Source organism: Hypomesus nipponensis, chromosome 1 (assembly GCF_054491055.1).
Source record: "Hypomesus nipponensis isolate SF chromosome 1, ASM5449105v1, whole genome shotgun sequence".
In the NCBI taxonomy this organism is placed as follows: Eukaryota; Metazoa; Chordata; class Actinopteri; order Osmeriformes; family Osmeridae; genus Hypomesus; species Hypomesus nipponensis.
This window is the reverse complement of record NC_140361.1, coordinates 8,460,769-8,473,132: the sequence shown is the minus strand read 5'-3', so window position 1 is coordinate 8,473,132 and position 12,364 is coordinate 8,460,769.

The following is a 12,364-nucleotide window of genomic DNA, read 5'->3' as shown; positions in this document are numbered from 1 at the left end:
CGGCCGTCAGAATGTGTGACCCACAAAAACGACATAAAATAAGAGTTTTAAGAATGTTTTTCCCACCTTTGCTGCTTCCAAAATGTATTAAAATTTCGAAAGATGGTCTGGGGTAGTTATTTCATCGATTCAAACTAATTTGGAGCCATTTTTTTTATTTAGAGTCGTAATAGAGCCATTACCATAGAGGACACCATTTCTGACGGCCGTCAGAATGTGTGACCCACAAAAACTACATAAAAAAATATTTTTTAAGAATGTTTTTCCCACCTTTGCTGCTTCCAAAATGTATTAAAATTTCGAAAGATGGTTTGGGGTGGTTATTTCATCGATTCACACTAATCTGGAGCCATTGTTTCTGATTTAGAGTCATCATAGAGCCATTACCACATATAGGTCACCATTTCTGACGGCCGTCAGAATGTGTGACCCACCAAAAAAATAAAACGATTATTTAAGGTGATGGCATTGATTTGAAGCAGTTTTCAGTGGTGTCCACAGAGATGCAACTTAAAGCAGACATTTAATAGGCTGTCAGTGGCTGAACTATCTATTTTAGATTCAACATGATAGCCTTACTCCCTTACACTCTTCCATCTGTCTGTCACATTCTTTCTCCCTCCCTCTGTCTATTTACCTGCCTTCCTCCCCAGTCTTTTCTCTCTTTCCCATTTTGTCTCTTGCTCCCACTCACTGTCTCTGTCTCTGTCTCTGTCTGTGTCTCTGTCTCTGTCTCTGTCTCTGTCTCTGTCTCTGTCTCCGTCTCTGTCTCTGTCTCTGTCTCTGTCTCCGTTTCTGTCTCTCTCTTTCTCTCTCTCTCTCTCTCTCTCTCTCTCTCTCTCTCTCTCTCTCTCTCTCTCTCTCTCTCTCTCTCTCTCTCTCTCTCTCTCTCTCTCTCTCTCTCTCTCTCTCTCTCTCTCTCTCCCCCGTTGTATTTCTCTCTCACTCACTTTCTTTCTTTCCCTCTCGCTCCTTCCTCCTCCGCCCGTGTGTTGGTCTATTTATGAGCAGGTCTATATTCAGCCTTTAATATGAGTGATGGCCGGCTCCTAGTGTTTACACAAGCCTGCTCGATAAGCTATTCATATTTGATGATTCTTCATGCGTTAATGATCCAGATCATTTAGCCAACGCTCCAACTCAACTTCAAACTGACACGCAGGCTGTTGTAGCTCCAGGCGTGTACGCACTTACCTCATCACCCCTCTGTTGGTGCTTGAATGTGGACCGTCTAATTGGAAACTGACGCTCGTGTCCCGCTTTCTATTGATATGCCGGTGGATCTGATAGGATAACACAGACTTGTCCAATCCACGGAGGGAAATATATTATATAGCAATATTGTGAAGAATGCCCTGTTAGACTCTATTCAAAGTAACATTTGTATGTGTAACAGGGGTTGGTTCAGCATTAAACTGGATTTTGAATTGTTATGATGCCTGTTCATAGTGTTTGAGGGTGTTAGGTTATCTGTGATGGTGGTTCTGGGATACTTTGTATGTACTTTCCTTTATTTGTTTGGTGTTGTAATTGGGGTATTTTATTATGAGGCTGCTTAGTTTAAGTTTGACTCAAGGGGTACACACACACACACACACACACACACACACACACACACACACACACAGACATACAGTATTTGCATGCAAAACATGATGTGTTCTGTCTGTCATTCTCACTCTCACGCTTCTTTTTGAGACTTGCTAAAGGAAAGTTTATTCATTAAATGTATTCCAGATATAGAAGGGGGTGTGGGGCAACGCTGGAGTTGTGCTGCATAGTAACAACAAATGATCATCGCCGTAAAAGAGGGGGTGGGGGGGTGGTGTTCTGACATATCACTGTCAGCACTGCCCCTTATCCTCTCACCCCCCACAACCCATCCCCCTCCTCCCTGTCTCAACGTTTTGTCTAATGATCAGTTTCGCTCCCTGCATCCTCATGGCCACAGACCCGTGAGGAGAGAGCAGCTGAATAATAATGTTCCTTAAAGCCACACCAGTACTTAATGAGGTTAAGCTGACCTTGCGCAACATTGCTGACAAGGTTAATTCATATGGGTTTATATTCAGTATATATATATGTAAATGTATTTTGTGTCATCATGTTGATCATGCTTATCCCCACTCCAACCTCTTCACCTGTCACAATTTGAATTGTCTTGTAGTCTAGAAAGACCTGAGCCAGGAATCTCATTGGCATCAGGGTACTCTTGTGTAGACTACCCTAAGGCCAATGAGATTGTCTTTGTTTAGAACTGGAGTTTGTGAGGTTTCTCCAAACTCAATTTCCTTGATTGAATTTGTTTCATACATTGTACTGTTCAATACGGAAATCCAATACACTTTTATTAGAGTTTGATAGTAAGACTTTGTTCATGATTGCTTGAGATAGGTTCCTTGGATAATGATTGCAAATTAGCTTCAAGGTTGTTATCACATTCCCCCTCCGGGAGAGCTGAGTACAGTACAAGGAAGTGAATTAGCAGCAGGCGTAGAAGATCAATGGTGGTGGTCTCCAGTGTTCCAGCCTGCCGAGTGGAGCATGGAGTGGTCAAGAAATCAAGAGATCCAGAAAAAAGGATGAGTGGCTTGTTTGGGTCATCTGAATTTGACTGGAGTCTCTCAACCTGTTCCCTCAAGCCTTTCACCTGCCCATCTGTTCAGATGAAGGCTTCCAAACACTTCATCCCACGTCCTATCATGGGACACATAATTCATCTCATCCTGTTTTGTAGAGAACCCTCCTTATTTAAAGGTGTTTTTTAAATCCTGTTTTAAGTATTTTTCTAATCTTATTTATTGTATGATATGTTTTTATGTGAAGCACATTTACTTTGGCTTGAGTATGACATTTGCTGTTTAAGTAAAGTGCCTTGCCATGCCTTAGAATTTATGTTTTAATTGAACATTGACCGTTCTGCAACATGGCTGCCAGAGAGAATTATAACATTTTACAATTTATCGATTTCGCTATATGGCTGTTTAGTGTAAATGTTAAGTCTAAACCATAATGGATTTTGGTCATTTTTGCTCTGTAGACATCTTCAGGCTCCTTGTGGTGCTGTGAACACTGGGAAAATGAGTTTTGTGTATAGAGGATTAGATGAAAGATGTCTGGGGCTATTTTTACACTTAGCCTGTGGAGTTCTGTGCTCCATGAGAAAGATCGAACATTAGCCACAAAGCTGAAAGGAAAGAAGAAGACAATCTAGTTCAAGAAAAGTTTAATTTCCTGTCTTCTCAAAGACAGTGCCAGATAAATGAAACTTTACATCTTGTTTAACATAGATTAAATATTAATAATTCAATTTAAGAGAGAGGGAATTGATGGCGCTGAACTGAGGACTCAAAAAAAGGAGAGTGAAATCACATTTCTTAAACTGAACAGAAATGAACACTGAGGAAGAGTTAGATTTCCTCTTGACTCGTACACAAACGTGACTTATGTGAAATGAGAAGGATTAAGCGTTGGCGATAAGACCAAGGTACACAACCAGATGTTCATTTCATCCTGGGGCTTATCATTAATTAGTGAAAAACATGTTATTCAATCTCACAATTAGTCCATAAATCTGTTGGATGAGACATCGTTACTACATCCAACATTTGAATATGCAAATTGAATCAATTATTCATAGCTGTTTAATTGAAAACATCCCCTTTGCCACCCACATTTTAGTGTAATTGCTAGAGAAATTGATTTAGGATTATTAAACATCAAAAGCTTGGGTAAATCATTATTATGTGTCAAGTCCGAGCTCCATATTTACTTTTGTATTTTTTCTGTGTTTTGTGTTTATTTGTGTGATGTGTGCTCTCACAGCTGTATGAACAGAGTCATCCATTTGATTTGTAGTATCGAAATCTAGGGGGCACAGGTACAGAAACAGTTCACTCCACTTGTTCAATACTGCACATACTGTTTGTGTGTCTGTTCATGTACGTGTGTGTTTGTGAGTTGATGAGAGAAAAGCAATACAAAAAAATAGGTTATTGAATTTATTATGAGAGAAATGTGGGCAAACTACCAATATACATTTGTTCTGAATATTTGTTGATCTGTTCCTGGCATCCTTCAAAGGCTGTAGCAAGTTGAAGTTTCTCCTCAGAGCAGTACCCGGACACACCAGTGTGTGGTTGAACTGTTTGCATATCTGAGGCAGAGGACTTTTGTCTGCAGAAAATGTCAGTGCGTAGCCCTCCTGTAGGGACGACCTTCAAAACTATTATCCCATGGTACCAGCCTGCACAGATCAATTTAACCCCTGCACTATGTGTGTAGGTGAGTGGGGTTTGTGTGCGTGCACATGTGTGTGTAGGGGTGTGTGTGTGTCTGTGCTTGTGTGTGTGTAGGGGTGTGTGTGTGTGTGTGTGCGTGCACATGTTTGTGTCTGTCCCAACAACCTTTGGACAAAAAGTTTTTCTTTCTGTTTTTCTTTCTCTCTCTTTTCCGACTCTTTCTTCATTTCTCTTTGTCTCATTCAAATGGTGCGTGTCTGGGTGTTTATGATTGTAGGGGAATCCATCCATCTATTCATACATCCATAATTTGTTCATTCATCTAATCCTCTATTACCAGACAGATCACTGAATGGTCTTGTGAAAGGTGTATTTCCCTTCATGCTGGTGTGGGAGAATTATTGGAACACAGTGTGACCTGTTCAGGCAGCATTGTGAGTGGTTTCTACATGAAGCTTCTCCCTGCTCTGTGTTCCCTCTCACAAGCCACACTCCCTCCCTCTCCTACTCCATACCTCTAAACCTACTTTCCTCAAGGTCTATTCATTTCTCCACACTGCTCTGTTGGCTCACCCTCTTTCCCCTCTTTCCTTTATCAGCCTTCCCTCCATCATCTTGAAAGATATCACAGAGAGGTATGTCCATAGTGTGATTGTGTGAATGAGTATGTGTGTGTGTGGGTGCATTAAGCCCAGTCAGGCCAGGCAGCACCATGCTGGACAAAGCCAGATAAGACCATGCTTACCAGAGGAATCACTGGCACCACTTCAGACACCCACACCATGCTAAATCAGTTGGTTCCAGAACCTTCCGAACTGTGTTTAACTCTTCTCAGCCTCTTCAGTTCACACGCCAGTGTTACTTTGAAAGTTAATGCATTCAAAACGGGTAATAACAGATTTTCTTTCTTCTTTTCTTTGAGTTCAGAAACTCAGTCCTTCAGCATGTTTAGCTTCTTTAATTTAGTTTTGTGTTTTGACCAAGATTTTATGAGTTAAATCTTTAATGATAGAGAGAGAAAGGGGGAGAGAGAGGGAGAGTGTATTTAATTTGATGCAGAGTAATCATCAATTTCTCTGCTGAACTTTTTCTCCCCTGCCATCTCATCAAAATGAAACAGATGAGGAGAGAGAGCAGATGGAAACAGAACAGTGAAAGTGTTACAAACCCGGCTCAGTGGTTGCGATAAAAAAAGGGGAGCACATGCGAAAGGACTATCTGCTGTGGTAATTTATTAAAGAATACTAATTAAACATAAAAAGGTGAGGTACGTAGGTCAGTAAGTCAGTGATGTACATGTGTGCGAGTGTCTCATGATAGTGAACAGTGTCGAAGGGTGTATTAATAAAAGTCCAAAGGTTGCCACAATGCAAAACAAAAACATGCTAGGGACAAAAAGAAGGATCCTCTCTGCTTCCTACGTCCTTTTGAAGGGGAAGAGACACACCGACCCAGGTGTACCCACTTAACGGCTGAGGAGGAGGAGGCCGTCACAAAAGGCATGTCATTCCTTTGCTTCTCCCTGCCTCCCTTAACCCAGAATGAAATGTTAGATGAAGATGTTGCTCAACAGGAACGCTTGTATGATCAAACGCTTAAAGTACAATTCAGACAATTACTTTGTCTGGGTTTATTCCTGTAGTTTTCCTCTGTGGTTCTGTGTTCCTATGTGTCTTTTTATTTGTTTCCATTTTTATTTTATTTTTTTTACTTATTTTGCTCTCTGACCTTGGCTTGTCTGATGTAATCCATATCTCACTGCCTAGTGTTTTCTCACATCTTTGGCAGTATTTCCCCCTAGTCTCTCATTTCCACTCAGTCATTATCATTTCAGTCCAAGGAAGAAAGGGAGATGGAGCTTGGGCAGATGAAAGAAAGTAGGTGTGAAAGAAATGATTGAGAGGTCAATAGTTTGTGACAGTCTGGCAGAGAGCCAGAAAGTGGTTTAGATCATTGTATGACAGACGTGGTGGAGGAACAGAATGAGGGAAATAGGGAAGAGAGATGAATGCAGATAGAGAGAGAGGGGGGAGGGAGAGAGAGAAGTGGAATCTTCTCTCATCAACAGATGAGCAGCCAAGCCCAATTAACGGCACTAGCAACCATCTTCTGTCTGTAAACTGAAGAGTCCACAGACACACATACACACGCACAGGTAAGCAAATGTTTGCAATTATTTTGAGAGATACATTTGCACATTTCTTTCAATTTAACATACAGACATTTTTTCTGTACCTTGTTAAAAGAAATGGTACCTTTGAGAAATTACCCACACTTCATTTTGAATTTTAATTGTCCATTTTCTTACCATGTCAGGGTCAGAATACACAAACACACACACACACACACACACACACAAACACACACACACACACACACACACACACACACACAAACACACACACACACACACACACACAAACACACACACACACACACACACAAGGTCCTGTATAACAAGCAGGCATGTCAACAGGTGGTATAAAGAAGCTCATTTCACTAAAACAGAGTAAAAACAAACAAGCTAAAAAACTATGCATTTTGTAATATGATAAATACTCACCTAGTATTTACTTACCAGTATATACCTTGAAACAACTTGCATGTAAGGTTTATTGTGCAATGCTATTTTATCACGGAAAAGTATGTGAGGCAGCCTACTACCATTATCAGGCCACAGCAGAAAAAGCTGGAAGGTTGATCCCAAGGGGTTGCTGGAAACGAATGGGTGCGCCTGCTTTCTTGGATATACTTTATAAACTTACATTGTGTAGTAGGCTGTGTGTGTGTGTGTGTCTGTGCTGCATGTGTCCATATGCCATGTGACTGTGTGTGGGTTTGTCTGTACATCCATGTGCACATGTGATAGTGTCTGTATGCATACCTGCTCCCACCACAGACTGGACTGCGTGTCACACATGACGTGATCACACGCGTGTTGAGTGCGTCCCTTGATTTAGCCACCGCAGCCCTTTGTATGCAAATGAGGGCAAGCGTTAGAACGGCTTTAAATTGAAATGAGCGCCGTCGGGGGGGCCCGCCACAGTGAACGAGATAAACACCCATCTTAGAAGCTGTGAGTGAGAGGCGGTGGAAGGGGATGGAGCAGTCAGCTGTGCCAGCTCACCGTGTGGGGGTTGGGAAGCTGGTTGGGTGATATTTTGGCATGATTAGGGTTAGGGTCAGCATGCACACACTTATTATGCTTGTTACAGCATTGTTGCTATTAGCTATGTTGGTCCACCATTCTTCAACACCATGCACCTGTGCATTTGTAGAGAAAAGGTTGTGGTGTTTTTTTGAGAACTATTCCAATCTCTAAACTCCTCACTTAATACAAAGTTTAGAGGTTTTAATATTCAGAGCCTTTGTTGACCTTGAGCAACTTTGCTGTCATCTTACTTAGTAAACCATAATTGCTCATGCTGTATCCAAAGCTGTTGTCAATTCATGGTTTAGGGCTATATCATTAATATTCCATAAACAGATGTAGTGCAAAAATATTGAGGAACTAACATTGTTCCAAAAGGGCTATAGGCTAACTGGAGCCAGGGTAAACATGAGCTGCTATGGCCTGGTGTGAGACCAGAGGGTTCCAGAATGACGCGTGCCATAGCAGGAGGATTTTCAGAAACCTGGGGCCTGTGTCAGATATGAGCACACTTTCATTAATGCATTCCCCAGGCACAGCTGAAAGTCAACTTTATGTAAATAAGGAGGCTTGATGAATAGAGCTTTGATGAAGGCGTCTCATATGATTTACTTTGCCTAAATGACTGTACAAGGTACCTTTCATTGGAGTGTGATGTGTTGGGTGTTGGGAGGTGTTGAGGTGCTGAGCTAAACTGAAAGGCTGACATTTGATCGTCTGAACATCCTTCAGCGTCCTCGTTAAGACCCTCTACTATGTCGACAGTGGAGCAGCTTTCTCTACACATGCATTTGAACAGAGGCTACCCCTACAGAAAATGTGACAGCGATGAGAGGGATAGGCGGGGGTTTGCATGAGGGCGCGTGCATCCTTGTGGGATTTAAATGTCATTACAGAAGCCATTTGGGCTTGAACTGGAGGGTGGTATGAGGAGGGGGGGGCGGGGGACATTTGGGACTGTCTGCTTGAGTGGCATGGCATCTGAGATAGAGTGCGTGGTAAATGAGTGCACACACACACACACACACACATTCACACTTTTGCCCTCCCATGATAATTCTGATATCTTTAAGCGGGCGAAGGGGAATTAATTTTCATTTTAGTGTAAGGGCTCCTTACCTTGTCACCAGTGATGGTGTGGAGGTGTCAAGTGAGACTGCACCAAGATGTACCTGGACTGCAGGGAGGAGCATTGGGCCTCCAGCTCTTAGTGAGATTGGCTGCTGGCTTCAATAACCCGATGGTTATGTAATATATGCCCTGTGGCTTATCATAGGCACTATTTATTATTTCAAATCCAATTTAAAAGATTGGGTTTGTTGCGTTTGTCAATGCATGCAAGAAACGTATTGTGTTTGTGTTTGACGAGAAAGACAGAGAGACAGAGAGAAAAAGAGGGAGTGATGTAGATTATTAACGTATGGCGAGTAGAAAGAGACTCAGTGTTTATACAATTTTGTATTCGTCAAAAGGAGTTAGATGGACGTGATTTCTCACAAGCCCCACTGATTGATAGCAATCTGTGCCATTCAGTAACACCATGTTTATGGAGCAATGTGTGTCTGTGTGTAGGTGTGTGTGTGTGTCTTTAAAGAAGAAAGAGAGATATAGGACAGAAAGAGTGATCATCCTCTTACAGTATTTCATTCACGCAGCTGAGAGAGTTACGTTTGCATAGATTGCCCCAATAAGTGTTCTGTCACAAGCCATTTATCAAACCACACATGGCAGAGAGGTAATAAAGGTTTTAAACACTCCTAACCCACTTCCTCGTCCAGGCAGTAATGAAAAGATAAAATATTCATTGACTCCAATGTATGAGAATCATTTTCAGTCAATGGTCTTATATTACAGCCGATCACAGTTCCAGAATCAGAGAGAGATGATCAGGAAGTTCATGAGTCAAGGAATTATCATCCAATAAGTTGTCCCCTGGTCGGAGGAGTAATTATATTGCTTGGACCATCAAGCTGTCATTAATCATCTGGATAGCGGAATTATCATCAGTCGATAGAGTTAGGAGTGATTGTCCTTTCTCGCCGGACGCAGCTTATAGCTGATTGGACAGTGACACTGTTAACATGATGTCAGTCATGTGACACGGTAGTCTGGTCATGAACACATTGCCGACAGATATACTGACCTGCTACGACTGCACTAGAATGAATTTGTTTGACCTAATCGGGGACCTACCATAACCTACATATAAAAATAGTTTCATTGTAAAATGGTTCTATCATGAACCGTGGTTGTAAAACACCTCTTGAAGCATCTGGTGCCCAAACCAACTGGAGGTTCTCAGACGAGCTGTTTGTGAACGTGAGTGCCGGTGACTGTACTGTTTGCAACAGGGTCATTCTGTCGAGCCATGGCTGGGATGGGCTGTTTACATCAGGAGAGAAGGCTGGACAGTTCATCCCCATTGACTAGACCCTCTGGGATCTCTCTAAATACCTGGAGCAGACTCTCTAAGGTGTGTGGTTGTGTGTTCTTGGCTCTGTATTTTAGGCAGATGACAGTACAGGTACATTATAAATATTTGAGTCCTGCACTTACACATGTGAACAAATGAACACACACAGAATACACACACACATAACACACAAGACACATACACACACCAGAGCTGAACTACATGAGTTGGCTTTTAATTGCCAACAGACAAACATGTACACATGGCCACACACTCACATAAGCATGCAAACACACCATACGTACACACACACACACATATATATTGCACACTCGCACTCAGTGTCCCTAAGGGTCTTTCCTTGGAAATAAGCCTAGCTTGCTATAAGCCCCTCTGTTCTTCTGTGTGAGCGTTTGTGTGTGGAATACTGAGTGTGTTAGGGACTTTGAAGTGGTGAGATGAATGAAGGTATGAATGAAGCAAAAGGAAAAAAGGAGGAGTTGAAAAGAGCGGAAAAGAGCAGAAACTTTGCTCTGATAGAAAGGTGAAGTGTGTTGTGTTAGTCAAGAATTATGTAAGATACCAGGTAAGTGTGTTGTCAGATACATAAAAAGTGTGTGTGTATATTGAAACTTATTTGACACTGACCCACCCTTAGAACTTGACACACACACACACACACACACACAAACCATGGAAAATCCATGAAGAGTATCTAACTTAGTTTGGGTGCCCTTTAAAGATATTTAACTCTGAGAGAGGGGGGGTACGCCTTCTCCTTATGCATGACTGTGCTGACCATCCCTCCCTCCCTCACCCCTCCCAAGCCACAGATCCTCCTCCCCCCCTTCCCCAATACCACCACCATCCTCAGAAGTGACTCTTCAAAGCTCCTGTGTGGACCTACAGTATAGAATGAGTGAAGTGTTGATGCCAATGTCTTTCACCCATGACAATCCAAAGACCAGCCCACCCTCCTCCTCTCCATCCTTCTCCTTCTCCTCTCTCTCTCTCTCTCTCTCTCTCTCTCTCTCTCTCTCTCTCTCTCTCTCTCTCTCTCTCTCTCTCTCTCTCTCTCTCTCTCTCTCTCTCTCCCCTCTCTCTCTGTCTCTCTCTCTCCATCTACCCTCTCTCCACTGCACATACAAATAACCTTATGCCTAGGCCCCACCTTCCCTCCCCAGACCCCATTGCTAGGATATCTTAGTTCTACATTTAGAAGGTCGATCAAATGTACCCCCCCCCCCTAAAAAAAGAGAGACAAAGAAACAAAGAAAAAAAGAGAGAGAAATGGGCAGAGCAAATGATCTCAACCTCTCCTTCAACTCTCCCTGGAGCTTGTTGTGAACTCATGCCTCCCAGTGAAATAGTGTGAGGACTAGAAGTAGATTAGCGATGTTTGATTTTTAATTTTTCATTAGTAGTGGTTTGGAAGTTTGCTTGCCATGGGGGCTGCAAGCTTGACAATAGATTTGTATGTTTCTGTGTATGGATGATCTGTAAATATAGGTTTGATGGCTAACTCAATTCTCTCTCTCTCTCTCTCTCTCTCTCTCTCTCTCTCTCTCTCTCTCTCTCTCTCTCTCTCTCTCTCTCCCTCTCTCTTTCTTTCTCACCTTCACTCCTTCTTACATGCATGTACACACATATCACACACTCTCTCTCATTGATATTTTTCACTGCTCTTGCTTAAACTGTGTGTTTGTATGATGTGAACAACATTTGCATGTAAACATGTGTGTTTGTAAACATCTGTGCACTTACACATGTGTGCAGGCATCTGTGTGTTCTATGTCAGCCAGAACATGTGTGACAGCACTGGTACCCCAGTCAGTCCAGAATGGCACCTGTACAAAGAGCCTACCTGGCAGACCATGCTGTGCATGTGCTGAGGAGGGGGGGTGTTTAGGGAGGGGGAGGAGGGGGAGGAGGGGGAGGAGGGGGGGAGCTGGGGTGTGTAGGGAGGGGGAGGAGCTGGGGTGTGTAGGGGGGGAGGAGGGGGGGGGGGCTGGGGTGTGTAGGGGGGGAGGAGGGGGGGGGGCTGGGGTGTGTAGGGAGGGGGAGGAGGGGGAGGAGGGGGGGGGCTGGGGTGTGTAGGGAGGGGGAGGAGGGGTGGAGCTGGGGTGTGTAGGGAGGGGGGGGAGGGGGGGGAGCTGGGGTGTGTAGGGGGGAGGAGGGGGGGGGGGCTGGGGTGTGTAGGAGGGGGAGAGGGGTCTAGCTGATGTGTATCGGTGGGGGTCAGGAAGCTCTGCACCTAATTGTTCCAAGTGTCTAATTAGGGACAGGACTGTTTCTGCAGCTCTTCCCAGAACCTAGCAGCTATGTCAAATACCCTGCCCCTCTCCCTGGCGTCCACCCCCCCCCCCCCCCCCCTTTACACCCACACACACACATTGATGTACATTGGAGGTACATGGAGACACACAAACACACAAAATATAAGAAACCAAAGATGCATAAGCACACTAAATCAGTTCACACATGCCTGCTGTAGCCTAAATGTTGATACAACACACACATACTATGCATGCAACCAGACATATAGTGGTGTACACAGAT